At 41.9% G+C, this 20192-nt stretch overlaps 1 protein-coding gene and 1 non-coding gene across 4 annotated transcripts in view; one reads left to right on the top strand and one right to left on the bottom strand.

Moving 5' to 3' along the window:
* The window catches only part of LOC136874172 (uncharacterized), a 423563-nt gene that overhangs the window by 209995 nt on the left and 193376 nt on the right, over positions 1-20192 (top strand). Inside the window, exon 2 of one of the 3 annotated variants that reach the window (XM_067147776.2) lies at positions 19867-20007. The exons of the other annotated variants lie outside the window; for them this stretch is intronic. The gene's annotated coding sequence lies outside the window, so the exon portion shown is untranslated. The remainder of the gene's footprint in view (positions 1-19866; positions 20008-20192) is intronic. 3 annotated transcript variants of the gene reach the window in all.
* Positions 19338-19456, bottom strand: LOC136859429 (5S ribosomal RNA). Its single transcript, XR_010858996.2, has one exon. It is a non-coding gene; the product is annotated as a 5S ribosomal RNA (ribosomal RNA).

The following is a 20192-nucleotide window of genomic DNA, read 5'->3' as shown; positions in this document are numbered from 1 at the left end:
TACACTCCCTCTGGGGATCAGTGTCCGGCACCATGGCTAAATGGTTAGCGCGATGGGGGTCTGACAATTGTCTATGATTTTCTTATTGCAGCTGTGCATTACCTTCCGCGAAATGAATTACTAAACTGCACCAATCTCATGAATGACAAACTGTCAAGAGAAATAGGATGTGACAATTGTAATGATGGGCTTCCACAGCACTTTTAGGAATATTCCCAAAGCCACTTTTAAGTAATATTGTCACAAGTCATTTACAGAAGGGCGAGCGATTTATAAAACTCAAGAAGAAACCTCTCAACGGGAAGGTTTTAAAATTTCAGTGAAATCTTAACGGCAAAACCAAGAAAGCGGCCCAATTTCTATTTATGAAACACATGCAGCAGTAATGTGGCACTATTTATTTATTTATTTATTTATTTATTTATTTATTTATTTATTTATTTATTTATTTATTTACCTACTTTCAAATACCTTAGCATACTGGAGGTGCATGTTCGATTTAAGAAGGTAGAGTAGAAATTAAGATTTGTGAATATCGGTGTGAAGTATGAGGGGATTTAAGATGAGAATACTTAATTTCTACGAACTGTGCGCATTTGAAAGTTGAGGAATTAGGGAGTTAAGCTTGTTTCATAAATAGAAATTGCAGCGTTTTCTTGTTTTTGCCGGTAAGATTTCACTTAAGTTTTAAAATCTTCCTGTTGAAAGGCTTAACTGCGACCTGGTGAGTGACCGTCGGACAATAAACTTGCCGAACACCGTCAGCTGCTTTATCTGCCGGCCATATTGTATTTCGAAGGCGACGGACCGAACTTTGCCGAGTTGCTCCGAGTGGCTACACATTGTCAGGCGCTAGACGTAAGTCTACAGGAACCCACACCACAAACCTCAGTCATAGAGGGTAGCGAAAACTGAGGGAGACCAAGGTAATGAGGGTTCGGAACAGTTTTTAATGAACTGAATACAATAAATAGGTACAGGACTACGAGATGACATACCTAGTTGCTGCATACCTTTGCGAACACATACTTCCAGTCACGACATGAATAATATCGTGTGGTTAAACCAAGTTTAGTGCGGCCCTAGTAAGGCGTGGACTTGCAGTGGAGGATAGTTAGTTTTGTGTGTGGTGTGTGTGTGAGTTGCATGAATGTTGGGAACATAAAAACACCCAGTCGTCGAGACTGGGGAAATAACCAATTATGGTTATAACTCCGAACGGGCTGGCAATTGAACCCGAGGCCCTCTGAACCGAAGGCGACTACACTGACCATTCAGCCAAGGAGCCGGAATGATTAAGATAAATCTTGGTAATGTTTGTCTGATGTTACATTGGAAGCAGGGTACTTTATTTTTTCCAGGATACACTTAGATGAAATCAGAGAAATGCCAGGAGTCGTCCCAAAAGTAGAAAACAGGACTTTTTACGCTTTTGTATTACGTTTTGAAGGGCTGCTTTTTAAATTCTTTCTGTCTGTCTTTCTTTCTTTCTTTCTTTCTTTCTTTCTTTCTTTCTTTCTTTCTTAATCCGTTTACCCTACGAGATTGGTTTTCCCCTCGGACTTAGCGAAGGATCCCAACTCTACCGCCTCAAGGGCAGTGTCCTGGAGTGTGACGCATTCGGCTGGAGATAAAACTGGGTAGGAGGACCAGTACTTCACCCAGGCTGCCTCACCTGCTATGCTGAACATGGGCATCGTCTGGGGTGGGATTGGACGGGATAGACAAGGAATAGGGAAGGAAGCTGCCGTGGCCTTAAGTGAGGTGCCATCCCGATATTTGCCTGGAGGGAAACCACGGGAAACCACTTCGAGGATGACTGAGGAGGGAATCGAATCCCCCTCTACTCATTTGACCTCCCGAGGCTGAGTGGACCTCGTTCCAGTCCTCTTACCACCTTTCAATTTCGGTGGCAGAGCCGGGAATCGAACCCGGGCCTCCGGGGGTGGCAGCTATTCTCACTAAACACTACACCATAGGGGTGGACTTTGGTCTTTCTGTGTCTCATAAAATGTACCGTCCATACACTCCCCTCCAAATCCTTCATGCTCAGTCGTTATCTCAGGCCTTGAGAGCACGGGGGTCGCTCAATTGGAATGGCCTTCATTAGCCCATTACATCGTTGATTACTCCACCTTCGTTTTGTAGTGCTGTAGGAATCCAGTGGAAAAACATGGACGCTGTGCTTAGTGAAAGGGTTATACATAACTCGTTGCGGATGCTTACAATAATTTCTCAAGACTCCATTCCCTAAATATTGGATTTATACCCCTCCAATATGAGCTAAATGTAGTCCAATCATTATTTTACAAAAGCAAAGCCCTTGGGTTGTATATTTTTAACATACAGTACACTAATTACATACACCTTTTTACTCATACCGGGTGAGTTGGCCGTGCGGTTAGGGGCGCGGAGCCGTGAGCTTGCATTCGAGAGAAAGTGGGTTCGAACCCCACCATCGGCAGCCCTGAAGATTCTTTTCCTTGGTTTCCCATTTTCACACCAGAAAATGTTGGGGCTGTACCTTAATTAAGACCATGGCTCCTTGCCCTTTCCTATCCTATCATCAACATAAGACTTATCTGTTGTCGGTGCGACATAAAGCCAACTGTAAAAATGTTTTTTCAATCATACCACCGACATAGACAAGACTTGTCGGTGTTCATGTCAGTTGTATGTCTATAAATGGGGAGGAAGATGTTTGCTTATATTTCAGTATATCTCTCTTGACTTAATCATTTTAATCACGTTCATTATTCCTATGAGGAGCCTCCATGGCTGAGACGACAGCGTGCTGGCCCGGTAGAATGGCTGGAAACAGGCTGTGGATTATACCCAAGATATGTTACTTTTAATCAGTGCAACATGTTGTTATAAATAAATAAATAAATAAATAAATAAATAAATGAAATAAATAAATAAATAAATAAATAAATAAATAAATAAATAAATAAATAAATAAATAAATAAATACACAGCCTCTGTGGTGTGGTGGTTAGTGTGATTAGCTGCCAACCTCGGAAGTCCGGGTTCGATTCCCGGCTCTGCCACGGAAATTGAAAAGTAGTACGAGGGCTGGAATGGGGTTCACTCAGCCTCAGAAGGTCAACTGAGTAAGTTATAGAAATGTTCGATTCCCACCTCAGCCATCCTCGAAGTAGTTTTCCATGATTTCCCACTTCTCCTCCAGGCAAATGTCGGAATGGTGCCTAACTTAAGGACACGGCCGCTTCCTTCCCTCTTCCTTGCCTATCCTTTCCACAATCTTCCCATCCTCCACAAGGCCCCTGTTCAGCATAGCAGGTGAGGCCGGCGGGACAAGGTATTTGTCCTCCTACACAGTTGTATTCCCCCGATCCAATGTCTCACACTCCAGGACACTGCCCTTGAGGCGGTAAGGGTGGGATCCCTTGCTGAGTTGGAGGAAAAAAGAACCCTGGAGGGTAAACGAATTAAGGAGAGAGAAATGAGTAAATAAATAAATAACGAATAAATAGATAGATAGATAGATAGATAGATAGATAGATAAACAAATTCACGATGTAAACATGAGACACAACTTACGGTCTACGGTTGAGGACTGGCATGTTTGCATCGCGCTCTGCCGATAACGATCGTGTACTCTGAAATTCTGAAATACTTTTCTAATTGAACCCAACTTAGTGGCTCAGTGGTTAAGGCGCTGGCTTTCTGAGACCAAGTTCGCAGGTTCGATTCTGGCTCGGTCTGATGGTATTTGATAGTCTTCAAATACGTCAGCCTCGTGTCGGTACATTTCCCGGCACGTGAAAGAAGTCCTGCTGTACAAAATTATGGCACCTCGACGTCTCTGAAAATCGTAAAAGTAGTTAGCCGGACGACAAACCAATAAAAAGTATTTACCAAGTACAACTTATCGCGAATTATGAGCGCACCATGTTCGATGTTAGTGCTGGTTGTTGAAGTGCTGAAGTTCTATTATCTCTCTCTACTGCTGCATTTCCTTTATAGTCCAGACTGTAGCACAGATTTAAGAAAGCTGCTGGCACTCTGTCAATAAAGGGAGTACTGCACAGGAAGGGGTGGAAAAAAAATCAAGTCCATCGAAACTGGAATATCCTCGGTGCTATCGTTGTTAAATCATGAATTTCCTATGTGTACAATATTCCTTTGTGTTCACTTCCTGTGGTTAGGAGCGGCGTTGTTCGTAAGGAGCAATTGAATTCATGTACTGTAAATATGGAGTGAATGTTTCTTCTAACAGGTTTGGGTGTCTCATACGTTAGAAATACTGGCTTTCTGGTTTGGTAGCCGCATTATCTCTGTATTCCTATGTCACAGATAGATTGAAATGACATATTAGGCTTCTATAGCCTACTAGATAATACATTTCCTACATTTAATTCATCAACTGAACGTAGTCTACAGTTCACTGAGGTGTGCCTTTCTTTAATCTCAAAATAACTCCGGTACTGCTCAACAGATTGGCATTATATAACAAGAAAATATCAGTGGCCAGTGGCTACGGCGCAGTCTAAATGCACCATTGTAAAGTAGTAGCCTGCTATTACCACCTCAGATGCGCTATCAGGCTAATGCAGGGCCACCGTGTAAATGTACTCATTACCTCTCCAATATTATTCTGGAAGTGGCTCACGCTGGACACTAAAATTTTCCCACCTTCTTCTTCTTTGAGTAATTCAGGCTCATGACTAGTTCTTTCCCTGTGATGAGTCTTCTCCAGCTGGGTTGATTCTATACAATACGTTTTGCGTCTGAAAAGCTCCTGCATCCTGAGTTCACAAAAATGTCATCATTAAAGCCCGGATTTTTATGCAGTAACAGGTTAGATTGCAAACTAATTTGGTTAGTAGGAAGTGTTCGGCCACCCGCTCTTCCATAATGTAGCAAGAGTAACATAAATTATAGGGGTTCTGATGGGCCGTACCCCTCAAGTTTATGCAAACCCCATGGCATAATTGTTGTGAAGATAGACTATACTTGCTACTCTCTTCAGTAAGTTTGCATTCTAACCTATTAATGCATAAAAATCCGGACTCTAGTCATCATGAATCTCTTTCTTAGTCGTCCACGAGGGCGTTTACCTGGTATTTTACCTTCTGAAATTTCCATAAACACATTCCTATGTCGATACAGCCAACTGTGACATACAGTTAAACGAATTATTTGCCGCCTCTTTTAGGTTTACACCTTTTTGTTTACCCTGTAACCAAAGATTTTTCAATCGTACGCACTATTTTACCTGTTCTTCCGCCGAGATATTCCACGGTTTAGCAGGTTCTTTCTCTGGATCATCCCTAAACCTCGCAACTTTCTTTCTAAAGACGATCCTCTTCATTGTGTCCTCCGGTCTTATATCATTTACCCTCAAGTCTTTGGGCACTTTCTTCAGCCAGCGGGGATATTTCCATTTTTTCCTGTAAAGTGAGCAATTTGTGTTCCATTTTCTCCGGATTCATTCTCTTCAGGTGACTATAAAAGGTTAACCTTCATTTCTTCATAACGGTTGTGATCTTTTCGACTCTCGTATACAGTTCCTTGTTTGACTTCGGGTAGAAGACAAGACCCTCGGACATTTTCTTAGGACCCAAAAATCTTTCTGAGGAACCTCCTTTCTTTTCTCTCAATCGACACATCTTCCATTTCTGCTGGTGTTTCTGCATCGTATAGGCATGCAGATCTGACTACTACGCAGTAGTGTCTCAGTTTAGCCTGGTAAGGGACGGATTTGGATTTGGATCTGTGTCATGGCTCATTTTAAATGCCTATTCCATCTTTCTTTACTCCACTTTAAGATGCGATATAAGGAAACATTTCAAGACATCAGAGGTAAACTATCCGAAGTGACATTTCAATAACTGTACAGAAGAGCAAAATGAAGCTGCTGAGGCGCACAGAGTGAGCACAAAGTCGGTATGCCCCTACTCATTATTTATTTCTATTGTCAGATACTCACTGTTATCGACTTCGATTATTGACAGCAGTTGGTGCCAAGATATTGAAAGTGTCGCTAATACAAGTGATTATACGATCGAGGAACGTTTGCTGAACGCTGTGCGGATTCATGAGAGTAGAATTAATGGCAAATCGATTAAAATATTTATTTATTTATTTATTTATTTATTGATTGATTGATTGATTGATTGATTGATTGATTGATTGATTGATTGATTGATTGATTGATTTATTTATTTATTTATTTATTTATTTATTTATTTATTTATTTATTTATTTATTTATTTATTTATTTATTTATTTATTTATTTATTTATTTATTTATTTATTTATTTATTTATTTATTTATTTATTTATTTATTTATTTATTTATTTATTTATTTATTTATTTTATGGCGGGTCTCTGGCTATGAAGCCTGCTATTCTGTCGGACCATACATACACCTACATGAAGAGTTAAATATACACTAAATAAATTATCTACAATTTAATATCTTAAGGTATCAATTAAATGTCTTAATTAACCTAATAACTTAGCTATGATCTAACCCTACGTATGTTATGAATAATTATTATTTATTAACCATGTTTGACAGAGTTTCTTAAAGCGGAGGTGGTTTGCCACGCTCCTAATTTCAGCAGGTAGGGTGACGATTTCGTTGTGCGGTTTGTGAAATCAGCACCGACAAAGAAGACGTTGTTATCTTGGAAAAATAAGCCTTTTTAAATCGCGATGCGTCGAAAAGTGGAAGACCATCCACCACACTTGAACTTCGTGCTGACAAGGAAAAATCTATCGAACCATCTCCGGTCAAATCCGTACGAAAACGTGCGCCAGAATTGGGTATACCAGAATCAACCATGAGGAAACACATCAAAGTGGATCTGAAAAGTGAATCTGAGTGTCAGTGATGATTTGGAGAGATGTGTTGATGCTTGTCCTCGGATGCTGCAACAATTCCAAGCAATGGCTCAGAAGGCAGAAGTCATGTTCACTGACGAACGTGCCATTTATCGCAGTTTCCGTAGTCGCAATGTTTCGGGGAAAAGAAAACCCAAATTTTCAATTTTTCAAGAAGTCGAACGAAACCCACCTCACATCATGATCTGGGCCGAAATGACACAGAAACATTTGTTTGACCCATATTTATGATCGTTCTGTTAATCAGAACATTTTAATTTAATTTTTTTCTTGCTATTGGCTTTACGTTGCACCGACACAGATAGGTCTTATGACGACGATGGGATAGGAAAGGCCTAGGAGTTGGAAGGAAGTGGCCTTAATTAAGGTATATCTCCAGCATTTGCCTGGTGTGCAAATGGGAAACCACGGAAAACTATTATCAGGGAAGCCGACAGTGGGATTCGAACCCACTATCTCCCGGATGCAAGCTCACAGCCGCGCCCCTCTAACCACAAGGCCAACTCGCCCGGTAATCAGAACAATTACCACCCGATTTAATATAGGGGTATACGGACTTTGCGCGCATCATGTATTACCTTTAAGGCAGGTCTAATCGACAGCTCTGACCATGGTAAAATATTCCAAGAAAAAATACGATAAAGAGGGTGGCGGATGTTTTTAACTGTTGTATGATCTCTTACCATTGTTTATCGCAGGTTTCTCCTTTTGCACATGATAGTATCACATAGGTCATCTTCATTCCTGCGAAGTATAAAATAATATAGCCATAAGAAAGCAGGCCAAAACAAGTCACATACGATATAAACATCATAATCGTCATTTACGGTAGTTTACCTCTGAATTCCAGATGCAGCATTATGAGTTCATGTGCCAAAAGAATTGTACTGAAGTGAGATGGGAGATGAAAACAATTTAACCGAATGGACAGATGTAGCACAGACGATACGCACCATGTAAATGTTTAATCTGTATACATTCCAAGTCCCGTACACTATGCATGCTACGCTAGGAAACTGTCGTAGTAAATCGTTAACTCAGGACTTATTTACGCAAAGCCTCATACCTTGCATGTTTCACGTAATGAAAGTTTCAAGCAGGATGAAATGCCGATGAAAGGGAAGACAGAAATATGCACTAAGTATAGTCATTATGGAAGTTTGCAACTTGAATTAGTTTGATAACACTTCGTAAAGTTGTTTCGCTTAAGTTTGTTGATGAAGGTGCGTATATTACAGAACTATTGTGCTGGTTTTAACAAAGGATAGCAGCAGTAGCGTAGCTAGAATCGGCCGATGGGGATTGGTTTACAGTTGTATTTTTTTTCTTTTCTTTGCAATTAGCTTTACGTCGCATTGACACAGATAGGTCTTATGGCGACGATGGACTAAATGTGAGACGATGGGATAGGAATGGGAAGGAGGTGGCCGTGGACTTAATTAAGGTACAGTCCCAGAATTTGCCTGGTGTGAAAATGGGAAATGACGAAAATCACCTTCAGGGCTGTCGACAGTGGGGTTCAAACCCACTACCTCCCGAGTGCAAGCGCACAGCTGCTGGCCTCTAACTGCACGGCCAACTTGCTCGGTAATTACAAAAAATGACGATAGAATAGAATATAATAAAGACCCTCCGTGGCTCAGGCGGCAGCGCGACGGCCTCTCATCGCTAGATACCATGGTTCACATCCCGGTCCGTCCATGTGAGATTTGTGCTGGACAAAGCGGAGGTGGGACAGGTTTTTCTCCGAGTACTCCGGTTTTTCCTGTCATCTTTCATTCCAGCAACACTCTCCATTCTCATTTCATAGCATCTATCAGTAATAAAAAAAATTTGAGTGGCGATTCATTCATTACATCCCTGACCCGGTCAATAACTGGAAAATAGGGTGTAGGTTTCCATTTTCATTTTTCAGAATATATTGAATGTGCTTGTGCTTGTGTGGTGCACGCATGCATGTCATTATGAGGACACTGATACAAATTAATTATGTTAATATTCAGATTGTGGTATCGGTACACTATAAATTCTCACATCAAAATACAAAACAAGAACAATATGGTCCACGACAACAGCTAATGGTATGTTCAGACTGCAATCTGAAATACAACTTTTGCTTGCTTGCTTGTTGTTTAAAGGGGCCTAACATCGAAGGTCATCGGCCCGTATACAACTTTTGAGGCTTCTTAAAGAATAGATTCAAAAGATCTATTGGTTTTGCAATAATTTTGTCTTTGTGAACGTTCAAAAGAGACAAGCCATTGAGTCGACTTTCACTTGTTTATCGTTAATTTCTTTTTATTTTATTTTGTAAAAATTCCATGGGAGGCAGGTTCTAACCCAACATACAACCTCCTCCACCCCTTTTGGCTACGCCCCTGTGAAGCAGGTGTGGAGATGGAGTTGGATATCAAGCTGTGAACACAGACGGGAATTTAGTCTCGCCCACCAGCGCACGTTCCAGAACATTGCCCATATAGAACGCGGGTCAGTGAGGAAACGAAAATAAATCAATTTGCATCGATCATTCTGATAGCATTGCTGGACTGGAGAAAAGTGTCAAACACAAATCAGAGTCTCACACTCTGTAAGTCAATGTTAGTGCTTCTTGCCTTTCTAACGCCGTTCTATTGTCGTTATTGAGACAAATGTGCTAAGAGAGTTGTGTCGTAGTGAGACGAGAGATGCGAACAATTTAACTGAGAAGGCAGATTTAGCACGGAAAATTCTCGCCATGTAAATGTTTATCCTATAGACAGCCCCTCCCACCTCCTAAGTTCTGTGCACTATCATAGGAAGCTGTCTCAGTGGTCAAGTTATCAAGTGTTCGAAACATCATCCCATATCCACGGATTCAACCCGGTTGAAGAATTCAAATTTTGAAGTATGGTGAAAAATTCTAGCACTCCATGTCAGTGTTGTTGGAATGTTGAAACTGGTAAAAAGACTGCCCAGATGGCACCAGTTCAGAATCCGTACGTTCCCTAACTCAGGAGCTGATAATAATAATAATACACATTAATCATTAATCCAGATCTGCGGTGTATCCTGATCGAAAATGATAAAAATTTGTTTTTACTTGTACAGTATAGTATTTGTTTAACGGGGTCGACTCTTCTTGAATGTCTTTTTCCGCCAAGGATAGGTAAGGACCTAAGGTAACAGCTCTGTTGCAACGAATGGACCAGGGTGTTTTGGAAAACATCAAGTGGTAATACAGGCGGCAGCTGCTCAGCAAGCCGATTGAAGAAGAGCGGGGATATGGTGCAATTTCGGTATTGAAATCAATAAATGTGAAAGACATTATTTATATGTTCGCATCTGTATGGGTTAAAGTTAGTGAAATGACAATTAAAATCTCTTGGAAACATATATGATCTTCTATCTGTGCATCTAACACAGAGGTTTGTAAAGTTGTGGACTCTTGGGAGTTCCTTGACCCATTTGCACGCATTTCCGGATGCTCGGGGGTAGATGAGAACGATGCAAATGACTGGTTGAAAAATGACTGTAATTCAGGCTACGGTATAACGACAGATGAACAAATGATTGCCTCTTGTTCTTCGGCAGATAATGGCGGGAGTGATGGTGAATACGAAAATGAAACCGCGCTCCAACAGAAGAAACAATGACTCATGGAGAGGCAACAATGCAGCGGGAGAAACTGATGGCCTATTTAGAATCCCAGACTGAAAAGACACCAGCAGAACTGATGTTAGTAAAACATCTTAGTGATAATGCTGCAGACAAACGCTATACAAATGTAAAAGAGGAAAAACTCGCACATTATTTTAGTGCATAAAACAGAGTCCTAAATGTAAGAAAAGAGTTCTAATATTTTTTTGTACGATTGAAAGAAGATATTACTGTACAACTTATGTTAATAGATGATATAACATGTACTGTATTTTTTTTAAGTTTTTGCGGATTATCCGGATTTTCGATTATACGGATCAGTTCCGGTCCCACTTAATCCGGATAAACAAGGTTCTTGTGTAATAATAATATTGATGATGATCGTCATCATAATACCGATTAACTTATTGCTTGATTTGAGTCACGTAGCTATCAGGTTGCATTCGGGAGATAGCGGGTTCGAACCGTACTGTTGGCAGCCCTGAACGTTCCGTCAGTTTAACATTTCCACACATGGCAATTAACCTTGATTAAGGCCACGGTCGCTTCGTTCTCACCCCTAGACATTTCCTAGCCCAAAGTAGCCATAAGAACCTACCTGTGTCGGTGTTAGACCCATCTGTGTCGGTACAACGTAAAGTGAATTCCAAACAAGTAATAATTGCATAGCTTCAGCTAACGTGTGCAGACACTTATATCTGATGCCATTAGGCTCACTATGTATCATTTTCGATGTCACAATCTACCACATGGCAGAGTAGACCGGATCACTGCTGGGAGATCTCTGGATGAGTTTTAATCATTTTTGTCGGATAAACACCTAGCGTGTCACAGTGACCTTTTACATGCGGACATCGTACGACATGGAGTGTCGAATGGACTTTTCTTCCACCCATGAACAATCCGACTACCTCCGCCACGATTGAACTCACTATCATGGGATCCGGAGGCCATCAATTTACCACTGAACCACAAAGGCAGCAAACTTGGCAACAGAGGCCATACGATTTCTGTTGATGTTATTATTTTTAAATATTTTTGCTACTTGTTGTGCGGCTTCATAGCTATATGGTTAGCATGCTGGCCTTTGGTGACAGCGGTCCCGGGTTTGATTGCCAGCAGGGTCGGGAATTTTAACCATCATTGGTTAATCTCGCTGGCACGGTGGCTGGGTGTATGCGTCGTCTTCATCATCATTTCATTCTGATCACGGCGCACGGGTCGCCTACGGGTGTCATATCAAAAGACCTGCATCCGGCGAGTCGAACTTTTCCTCGGACACACTCGGCACTAAAGGCCATACGTCATTTCATTTGCTACTTGTTTAACGTCACTCTAACACATCGGTGTGAAAATGATAAACCACGGAAAATCATCTTCAGGGCTGACGACAGTGCGGTTCGAACCCACTATCACCCGAATGCAAGTTCAAAGATGCGCGCCTCTAACCGCATCCAACTCGCTCGGTGGTAATAATAATAATAAAAATAATAATAATAATAATAAAAATCATCATCATCATCATAATGGACATGTGGGTAAGTATTATAAGACCAGGGGCATAATGTAGAAGAACACTTTTAGGAAGAAAATTGCGGGGTTGGGAGATGATTCAGAGAAAGAACCTCTTAACCGCGACAATGTAAACAAAAATGTGTAAGCTTAAGAAAGGAAGGCGAATAGCTTGTGCAACCGTAGTCTACAGTTGGCTGTATCGTTGTAAATTAATTATTAAAAACCAATGCCAAACCAAACTCCATGGCACTACAGCCCTTGAAGGGCCTTGGCCTACAAAGCGACCGCTGCTCAGCTCGAAAGACTGCAGATTTCGAGTTGTCATGTGGTCAGCACGACGAATCCTCTTGGCCGTTATTCTTGGCTTTCTAGACCGGGGCCGCTATCTCACCGTCAGTTAGCTCCCCAATTCTAATCACGTAGGCTGAGTGGACCTCGAACCAGCCCTCAGGTCCAGGTAAAAATTCCTAACCTGGCCGGGAATCGAAACCGGGGCCTCTGGGTAAGAGGCAGACACGCTACCCCTACACCACGGGGCTGGATGAATTAATTAATAACAATAATAATAATAATAATAATAATAATAATAATAATAATAATAATAATAATAGACCGCTATCGTAATATACTTCATCATCATCTCAACCCAATTTTGGTGAGCAACATTGGAGTAATGTATTGGCTGCCTTATTTCAGCCAGTTGTTTGATTTCTTGACAAGGCCATCCTTGTCTGAGGATATCCAGGAACGCACCTCTATATCTTCCTCTGTGTGTTCTGACTTCAGCATATCCCTCCAGGAGCGTGGTGCACTAATTAGAGTATCCCATCTGATGACCGATAACTTGAATTTTCGCCGAGCTGAGTGGCCCAGGAGGTAGAGCGCTAGCCTTCTGAGCCCAAGTTGGCAGGTCGATTCTGGCCCAGTCCGGTGGTATTTGTAGATGCTCAAATACGTCAGCCACGCGTCGGTAAATTTACTGGCACATTAAAGAATTCCTGCGGAACTAAATTCCGGCACCTTGGCGTCTTCGAACACCGTAAAAGTAATTAGTGGGACTTAAAATCAATAACATTATTATTAACTTGAGTTTTCCTTTTCTCCAATGGCATCAACGAGGCTGTACATTTCTTGTGTTAGAAGCAGCGTTTCTTCTTTCTGTCCAAAATATTTGCAACATACGAATACTTACGGACAAGAAGACTTCCTGAAAAAAATTGTTTCCCATGTCGTCTCCCACTGGGAATCTTGGTGTCCGTTTTCTTTGGGATCGCAACTTTGATAATGCCATCAGTTTAGAAGTCGAACATGTAAATGTTGTGAAATAGGGTGGGAATCAGAATGCCTTTGCTGGCAGGACGTAGTGTTTACAGTGCCTTATGTCTTCTGGTATGGGCTAGAGCAATATTGTTACTTTCATAGATCTGTCTCTGTCTTATCCTTGGCTTTGACAAAATGAAAGTGACTGAGGTATGAGTGATGCTAGTAATGCCATTCCTTATGCAGCCAGTCCCTGTTATGAATGGTATGAAAATGTTGCTCATAGGGCCGGTTGTTGCATGCATTTCAGTGGGCTTGGCAGACTGATATGTAATAGCAGCTTCTGGCTCGGTGAGGAAAGCAACGGGAAACTACCTCACTCCTCATTTCCCTAGTACGCCTCTTCAGTGATGCCTAGGCCATCTATGACAGCTGATGGCGGAGCTGTTGAGGATCCAACCAGCCTTTCGGCTGAGGACTAAACATACACATACATCACAGTAGGCACGTCGACGGGACTTCAATATTATATGGTCACTTTTAGTGGCGTCTCCACTGAGTCGTCTGCTCTCAGCTGGCGAAGCTGGCATAGGTGGTGGTTGCGGTGGTATTGTGTTAAGAGGAAGTAGAACTAGGCAACCATCCTCTATTAACATTAATCACAGGGAAAAATGGAAGGGCAAGGACCTCGAAGGGCGTGAAAATTGAAGATTCCCTAGACCTCGCTACCTAATACCATTGGGGTCGGAAAATAACAAGATTTGACCAAGGGAGGTCGAATAGGATAGATAAAAGTAAGGATTGTGGCGCAAGTAGGTGGAAGCAAATCCAGGACTCATACAAGGACCTCGTGGTCGCCAAACCATACTCCAAAGCCAAGAGCCCCTTTTAGACGTTTCTTACGACTGGCAGGGATACCGTGGATGTTATTCTATCCCCGCCATCCACACTGGGTCGTAAGTGGAAGCTGCCAAAGAGCAAATTCCCTAATAATATCTTAATAACGTCCGCCTCCGTAGTACAGTGGTTAGTGTGATTAGCTGCCACCACCGGAGGCCCGGGTTCGATTTTCGGCTCTGCCACGAAATTTGAAACGTGGTACAAGGACTGGATCTGGGTACACTCAGCCTCGGGAGGTCAACTGAGCAGAGGAGGGTTCGATTCCTACCTCGAAGTACTTTTCCATGATTTCCCATTTCTCCATGTTTTGCCGGGATAGTACCTAACTTTAGGCTACGGCCGCTTCTTTCCCTCACCGAGCTCGATAGCTGCAGTCGCTTAAGTGCGGCCAGTATCCAGTAATCGGGAGATAGTGGGTTCGAGCCCCACTGTCGGCAGCCCTGAAGATGGTTTTCCGTGGTTTCCCACTTTCACACCAGTCAAATGCTGGGGCTGTACCTTAATCAAGGCCATGGCCGTTTCCTTCCAATTCCTAGGTCTTTCCGTGATCTATTATAGATAGCTGCAGTCGCTGAAGTGCGTCAAGTATCCAGTATTCGGGAGATAGTGGGTTTGAATACCACTGTCGGCAGTACTGAAGATGGTTTTCCGTGGTTTCTCATTTTCACACCAGGCAAATGCTGGGGCTGTACCTTAATTAATGCCAAGGCCTGCTTCCTTCCCAGCCCTAGCCCTTTCTTGTCTCATCGTCGCTATACGACCTATCTGTGTCGGTGCGACGTAAAGCCAATAGCAAAAAAAAAATCGATTACCATTTCTCTAGGTCTCTCATCACCCTCTTAGCCTGTGTCATGAGGCAGGTTATCAGATTGGCTCGTTTGCTGCGACCACAGCTTGTAATGAATAATCGATATGGGCTATATTAGAGATATACAGCTATTAACTTTGCTAAATTAAATTACATTAATTGAGATAAGCAGGAAGATGTTAGTTGCCAGGAGTGGACTCAAACGCAGGATATGTTAAAGAGGTTAGTCTCATGCACGACGAAGATAACAAACAAGTTTACTGAACTCGTGCCCAATGTAACGACATATGAAGTAATAATAGATACGTCCAGTTTGTTTATTTAGGAGTTCGTGAAAGTGCTATACGACAAAAATGAATAATAATAATAATAATAATAATAATAATAATAATAATAATAATAATAATAATAATAATAATAATAATAATGATAATGATTTATTATTTAATCCGTTCACCCTCCAAGGTTGGTTTTCGCTCGGACTGAGCGAGGGATCCCATTTCCATCTCCTCAAGTGCAGTGTCCTGGAGCGTGAGAGATTTGGTCAGTGATTAAACTGGGGAGGAGGACCAGTACCTCGCCCAGGCTGCTTCACCTGCTATGCTGAAAAGTGGTCTTGTAGGGGATGGGAAGATTTGAAGGGATGGGCAAGGCAGAAGGAAGGAAGTGAACATGGCCTTAAGTTGGGTACCACCCCGGCATTTGCCTGGAGAAGAAGTGCGAAACCAAGGGAAGCCACTTCGAGGATGGCTGAGGTAGGAAATCGAACCCCCTGTACTCAGTTGACCTCCCGAGGCTGAGTGAATCCCGAAACACTTTTCAAATTTCGTGGCAGACCCGGAAATCGAAACCAGACCTCCGGGGTTGGCAGCCAATCACACTAACCACTAGAGGCGGAAATGAAATGGCGTATGGCTTTTAGTGCCGGGAGTGTCCGAGGACAACAATATCATTAATAATAATAATAATAATAATAATAATAATAATAATAATAATAATAATAATAATCTATATATATATATAAAATAAGAGTTTTGTCTGTACATTGCTCAGAATTTGAAAAGAATGGTATTTCTGTATCGGTCATGTCCACAGTAACAAGAAAATGCATTTTTTTAATTTTCCGTAATTTCTGTCTGTCTGTCTGTATGTAGGCCTATGTATGTATGTATGTATGTATGTATGTATGTATGTACGCGCATCACGAGAAAACGGCTGAAGAGAATTTAATGAAAATCGGTATGTAAAGTCCGGGAGTAAGTCGCTACAATCTAGGCCATAAATAATATTTTTCGCGCTGAGAGAAATGGTAGTTTAGGGGAAGGCCTAAAATTTTATTCTCAAATATTTATGTTATTAGTGGTCCTATCTTAATGAAAACCAGTATGTAAAGTTCTAAAATAAATCGCTACAATATAAGCAATATTATTCATTCTGAAAGAAAAGGTAGTTTAGGGGAAGGCCTAAAATTTAATTCTCGAATATTTATGTTATTGGTGGTCTTATTGACAATTACCATATAAATAAAGTTACATAGTATTAAATTTCCGATCATTTATATCTTATACATTTTGACCGTATCGGCTATGATAACGGAGATGAATATGGATTATGTTGCTATGATCATATCAGCGCCGCCACGAGAAAGTGGGTAAACAGAATTTAATGAAAATCGGTATGTAGTGTCGGGGAATAAGGAACTACAGTCTACGCTATAATTAATTTTATAAGACGGCCTTCTATTACGGAGTCGAAAGAAAACTGTATGGGAAGGCCTACAATACAGAAAGCTCATAACAATGATCAACAGTAACATTACATTGACCACTGTTTGTTGTGATTTGCTTTGTGTCTCTATTGCCATTCATCCCCGATACATGGGATTACTGCTCTATACCGAGTTCTTTTAATTTGCTCTACGTCGCGCCGACACAGACAAGACTCATGGCGACGATGGGATACGAAAGGGCTAGGAGTGAGAAGGAAGCAGCCCCTAAGTTAATTACGTTACAGCCCCAGCATTTTCATGGTGAAATAAAATGGCGTATGGCTTTTAGTGCCGGGAGTGTCCGAGGACAAGTTCGTGATGAGAATGAAATGATGATGAAGACGACACATACACCCAGCCCCCGTGCCAGCGAATTTAACCAATTAAGGTTAAAACTCCCGAATCAGCACGCTAACCATTTAGCCATGGAGCAGGACATTTTCATGGTGTGAAAATTGGAGACCACGGGAAACCATCTTCAGGGCTGTCGACAGTGGAGTTCGAACCCACTAACTCCCGGATCCAAGCTCACAGCTATGCGCCCCTAACCGCACAGCCAACTCACCCGGTCGTGCCGAGTATAACAGCCTGCCTGAAAATTGGCGTGAAGTAGCTGGGGAGTTGGATAAATTCCTGATACTACTGATACTTAACACACTGGTTCATCATAGCATTCGAGCTATTCAATTCCTACTCTGAGGCACTGATTGGAATGAGCAATGTGCATATTTAACGGAATAATGACAGAGAAGTGTTCACGGGTGTCTGCGGTCTGGTGATTGCAGCACTGAAACTTTGGACTGTTAGATCGGCACAGTAGTACTGTTCGTTAAAAATGGGGAAATATGCGGTTTATTAATTTGATTGAGTATTTTATATAACATTGCTTTTAATCACTACATTCCTTCTGGCGACTTCGGGTAGGAAAACCACAAAGACCTTCTTTCTGAGAATCCCGTAGCGAAGCACGGGTACATCAGGTAGGAATAATAATAAAATTGGTGTGGCTATTCCTAGCCTGATGCAGTCCTTGTAAGGCAGACACTCCGTCGTAGGTGGGTGGCACCTTACGTGCATAGGAAACTGCGTGCTATTGTTGCGGAAGGTAGTGTTGTATGTGGTGTGTGAGTTGCAACAATGTTGGGCACAGCACACAACATAGTCCCCGAGCCAGGATAATTAATAATTTAATATTTAAATCCTCAACTCGACCCGACGTTGACTCCAAGCTAAGTTCCACGACTTACTTTATCACTCTTTCTAAATTTTGCCCTGCTTGCGAAGTCTATGTTTCAAAGCCTGATACTGATTCGTCCTCCAAGCTAAGTTCCACGACTTACTTTAACGCTCTTTCTAAATTTTGCCCTGCTTGCGAAGTCTATGTTTCAAAGCCTGATACTGATTCGTCCTCCAAGCTAAGTTCCACGACTTACTTTAACGCTCTTTCTAAATTTTGCCCTGCTTGCGAAGTCTATGTTTCAAAGCCTGATGCTGATTCGTCAGATCACACATAAGTTGTTTGCATCCCCAGGTCGGAGTCAGCGCGCTTTCTTCTTACACAGAGCAAGTTAGCTACATGATTTTTTTAAGTCATATAGCCGTGTACTTGCACTCAAGAGATAGTAAGTTCGAACCCCAGCTCTAAAGATAGTTTTACGTAGCTTCTGATTTTCGCACCGAGCTGGTCAACATAAAAATGTATGGTCGAGCTCGATAACTGCATTCGCTTAAGTGCGGCCAGTATCCAGTATTCGGCAGATAGCGGGTTCGAACCCCACTGTCGGCAACCCTGAAGATGGTTTTCCGTGGTTTCCCATTTTCACATCATGTAAATGCTAGTGCTGTACCTTAATTAAGGCCACAGCTGCTTCCCTCTCACTCCTAGCCCTTTCCTATCCCATTATCCCATCGTCGCCATAAGACCTATCTGTGTCGGTGTGAAATAAAACAACTTGTAAAAAAACATATGTCACTGTAATGTGAAACTACTCATCCTCTTCCTCATAGACTAAGTAACGTATGTTCTCTTCTTCATATACCTAGTAGCGTATATCCTCATCCTCCTCATAGACTTAGTAGTGTACGACCTCCTCCTCATCCTCGTAAAATAAGTACTCCTGTTTTTACTCAACTTTTTAACAGAAACGAATACACACCGAGCTCGGTAGCTGCAGTATCCAGTATTCGGGAGATAGTGTATTCGAACCACACTGTCGGCAGCCCTTTTAATATACTCGAACCCTGAATCTTTGAGTTATGAGATAAGGATTTGAACTCCAAAACTACCATTTCAGCCTGAAACCCCCCTTCCCATGGCACTACAGCCCTTGAAGGGCATTGGCCTACCAAGCGACCGCTGCTCAGCCCGAAGGCCTGCAGGTTACGAGGTGTCGTGTGGTCAGCACGACGAATCCTCTCGGCCGTTATTCTTGGTTTTCTAGACCGGCGCCGCTATCTCACCTTCAGATAGCTCCTCAATTCTAATCACATAGGCTGAGTGGACCTCGAACCAGCCCTCAGGTCCATGTAAAAATCCCTGACCTGGCCGGGAATCGAACCCGGAAAGGGAATTGAGCCAACGGCACGTGGTGTTCCCAAGCGGTCACCCATCCAAGTACTGACCACGCCCAATGTTGCTTAACTGCGGTGATCGGACGAGAACCGGTGTATTCAATATGGTATGGCCGTTGGCATTTCAACCTGAACAAATCTTATGTATAGCCCATGCGATAGCGTTTTATTCCTAACCATTACACTGCGAGTTTTGTTACATTCTGTTCAACTATTTTCCAGCAAACGTCAAAATCATGATTATCTCTGTTACAGCCTGTACGGAAAAAATATATTATGAGAAAATAATAATTGTATTTTCTGCAACTTTGGTAATATGGTATTTTTCGATAGAACAGATACTAACGCGATTATATGCGAATGAAGTTTTAGTCATATCCCCTAAACTACCATTCCAACTGGCATGAACAAAATTATTTACAGTTTATAAGATAGCAGCTTATTCCAAACCTTTATGTTCCGAGTTTTGTTATATCCTGTTCAACCATTTTCTCGCAACTCGGTTAAAGTCTAAATTCATGATTGTCTCAGTTGGGCTGATACCCATGCAGTTTCTCAAGACTCAAAAGGCTAGCGCTTTGCCACCTGAGCTACTCAGCCTGTTGGGCTGATGACTATGCAGTTTTTCAAGGCTCAAAAGGCTAGCGCTCTGAGCTGAGAAATAATTTTAAGGTAGGAAAAGTAATGATTGTGTGCTAATGCCGGAATTCAATTCTAAACCTTATATAGAGTAACACTGTTGATAACGTTTGATCCGTCGGATGGGGGTGTTTAGCCTTGAGCAGACCCCTTTCCCTCCAACTATAATAGCCCTCAAACATTACACACAATGACTAAATTATTGCATCTCAACGTCG

Source organism: Anabrus simplex, chromosome 1 (assembly GCF_040414725.1).
Source record: "Anabrus simplex isolate iqAnaSimp1 chromosome 1, ASM4041472v1, whole genome shotgun sequence".
Classification (NCBI taxonomy): domain Eukaryota; kingdom Metazoa; phylum Arthropoda; class Insecta; order Orthoptera; family Tettigoniidae; genus Anabrus; species Anabrus simplex.
The sequence above is the reverse complement of the archived record's forward strand: the minus strand, read 5'-3'. Positions and strand labels throughout refer to the sequence as shown.